Source organism: Bison bison, unplaced genomic scaffold, assembly GCF_000754665.1.
Source record: "Bison bison bison isolate TAMUID 2011002044 unplaced genomic scaffold, Bison_UMD1.0 scf7180017864263, whole genome shotgun sequence".
Classification (NCBI taxonomy): Eukaryota; Metazoa; Chordata; class Mammalia; order Artiodactyla; family Bovidae; genus Bison; species Bison bison.
In genome coordinates, this window is record NW_011494835.1 from 5157376 (window position 1) to 5160699 (window position 3324).

Consider the following 3324-nt stretch of genomic DNA (forward strand, 5'->3'; position numbering starts at 1 on the left):
ATGGTGTCGCTAGGAGTCGGACACAACTGAGCGACTTCACTTTCACTCTTCACTTTCATGCAATGGAGTAGGAACACTGGAGAACTCCAGTGTTCTTGCCTGGAGAATCCCAGGGACGGGGGAGCCTGGTGGGCTGCCATCTATGGGGTCGCACAGAGTCGCACACGACTGAAGCGACTTAGCAGGAGCAGCAATATTCGGGCCTGTTCCCTCCTCACCTTTTCACTCAGGACGTTTTTAGAGCGAGATTACCTGTTCCTGTCGACTTTCTTGTCCCATTCAAGGGCTTCTGCGATGCCCCTTCTTCCTGGAAGAAATAGGGTTACCAGAACCAGACACGTACTGGAAAAGAGATAGTTCAGTAGCTCGGTCGTATCTGACTCTTTGCGATCCCATGGACTGCGTGCAGCAAGCCAGGACTCCCTATCCCTCTTTATCTCCCGGTGTCTGCCTAAGTTCATCTCCTTTGAATCGCTGATGCCATCCAGCAGACCTACAGATATGGATGAGTCATTAAAGGTATAGGTAGTAATGTAGATAGAGATACATAGTTGGAATTTTTTGGTTTGTTTTGGGTTTGGGGGGCTTGTTTGTTTGCTTTGATATTGCATTTTGCCCAAACATTTTAGGTTAGATCCATAAATTATGTATTATATATTTCCTACTCCTGCTCAAAACTGGGCCTAGTTAAAAAACAAAATAGACATGGATCTAAATGGTTCTTTGTTTGCCCTAAAGACTGGAATACTCAAGAGTTTCCTCAGAGCCTTAAAATAAACATCCCTTCTTCTCTCAGGATTTCTAAATTAGTAATTTACATTCTGAAGTTAAAAATATTTTTGAAGATCAATTTGAAGAGTTGGTAATTGTGCATGCCTAAATGTCACCCTCTCTCTTTTTATATAAGTAACCTAGAAAGGAGGCTTATACCAACTATTTATATTTGTAGAACAACTATTTGATATTGATCTCATAAAGTCTGTTTTAGGAATGGCATACAAATCAAGTATCAAAACTTTGTTTTTCACATAGCTGAACTTGTTTTACATTTTATATCATGATGAAGTAAACTGGGAGAAATATGTCAGCAAATTTGAAAGCTATTATAGATATATTTATATATATACATTCAATATATATTCCAATTGTTCCCTTAGCCTCATTGTTAACTTTAAGTTGATTTCCTGTATTTGAAATAATGGAGCAGAAGATTTTATTTAATTTATGAAATAATATCATATTGACAAATTTATTGTCTTCTACAAGTGTCTGTTTACCAAGAGACCACAGAACAATAAGGTAAAAACAGAGAGTTTGGATTAAAGAGTATATAAACTCTTGGTCAATATTTTCAGAAATTCAGTTCTCAGGAAAGCATAAACCTTCTTAAACCAATCCATTGGGGAGACAGTGTTCTCACTGATGCATCTTCACAAAAGATGCTTTGACCAAGATTCTGAGGGGAAAGTAATAAACACCTTCTAACTCCTGCTCGCCAGTTAAGTGTCCATCTCTTCAAAAGCATCCCAGTTTTCTCTATGCAAATACACAATGCTCATTCCCTCCTTGCACACAAAGACTTGTTCACAAGGATAATCTTCAGATAGCAAATTGTATCTGTCACATATGGAGTAGCCTTCTTGTATGAAGAGACCTGGACTGGAAGTCAGAAGGCTGTGGCTGCCATCTTGACTTTCCTCCTCACTATCTGGGCAGCTGGGGGAATTCTGTTATTTCTGAGCCTTGCATAATCCCAGCTAAATGAGGAAATTGAAATAATTATACTCAGGACTCCGCCAGCTCTACAGTTTTATGACACTGTCTCCTCTAATAACCATATTTATAATACATAGGATAATTAAGTATTTTCAGATACGTCCACAACTTTATCAGTATGATCCTGGTAAATGGAAAAATGAAAACAAAAATGTGTCTAAAATTCGGAGCTGTTTATATTAAGTTACTTTATTGAATAAGACTTTGTGTTAGAAAAGCTTAAAAATCTATAAAGTTCAAAAATTATTCTAGCTTTGTTTTTGTTTCAGGTACTGAATGAGAACACAACTCTTGTTCAAAGATTTTGATGTAACAGTTTAGCCTCTTATTTGTTCACTCTTGTTTAATTCATATTGCTATTAACAGCTACTCTGTTCTAAGTATTATGTGTGCCAAGCACCACATGATTCCCAATGTTCATATGATTTGGTTCTCAGATCAATGTGGCTTTAGCCACATTTTACAGATGAAGGATCTGGATTTTAAAAGTTTTAAGTAGACAGAACTGAAATTCAATCCCAAATCTGACCCCATAGGCTTCCCTCTTAGTATAAGCCTTCTCTCCCTTTTAAGGTCGCATAGTTATTGCTAAAGATTGCATGGACGTCATAGGCAAGGTTATACATATACATACATATTTATATATATATATATATATATATTGCTTCCTCTTCTTTCCACAGAGCAAAAATCTCATAGAAATGAACATCTATCTCCTTTAAAACAGGTTTGAATTGAACTCATAATTCATTATAATATACTGGCACTATTCGGTTGAGAATATGTAGACATTGCTTTCCCAAAGAAAAGAAAATGTGTGGAGATCACACACAGAGAGATCGTGAACAAAGTCTTACATGTATTCTACCTTTGCCTATGCATATCAAAAGGTATTTTAGAAATGTTTTCACTCATTTTGGTCTTCTCAGTGCCAGATAATCTTTAGTCACAGTTGACTTTATTTTCCCTCAACCTTCTCCCCTAAGGAAATGATACTGTCTAAAATGCTGGGTTAATCTCTTGGTTCACATTTGTTCTCAGACAAGAGGTACTTAGTAATCCTCACACTGAGATGCTTTTTCAGGCAGAATGCGACCAGCAGCGTGTAATCACAGGTTCCTGATTTTTCCCCTGTTACAGAATGACAAAAAATGCTATCCGCAGTTGGTTTCTAGTTTCTCAATATATCAAACTCTTGGATCCATTGACTTCTTCCCTTGTATTCTTTTTAACAGCATATTGACAGCTTCAGTCTGATTACCCCACTCAGTAGAGATTATGAGCCTCATGCTGACTCTATGTTCCAATAACTGGATGGCTGAGGCCCTGTTGCCCTGTTGAAGCTGCATGGCTGATTCTTTGTGCCTTTGCAGACTGGATGCTTTTGCTAATTCTGCTGGTTTCATTTCTACTTTTAGATTCTGGATCACTTAAAAAAAAAAAAAAAAACTGGTTCTTTCCTAAAGCAGCAAGATATCATAAAAGTTAAAGAGTACATTGTTTCTTCATAGCTATTTATTATCAGAGAATTTTCCTCTTGAAGAAAAT

At 37.0% G+C, this 3324-nt stretch overlaps 1 protein-coding gene across 1 annotated transcript in view; it reads right to left on the minus strand.

The window, feature by feature from the left end:
- The window catches only part of BANK1 (B-cell scaffold protein with ankyrin repeats 1), a 319221-nt gene extending 318947 nt beyond the window's left edge, over positions 1-274 (minus strand). The window contains exon 1 of the mRNA XM_010848289.1: positions 253-274. The gene's annotated coding sequence lies outside the window, so the exon portion shown is untranslated. The remainder of the gene's footprint in view (positions 1-252) is intronic.
- Positions 275-3324: the final 3050 nt, after the last annotated feature.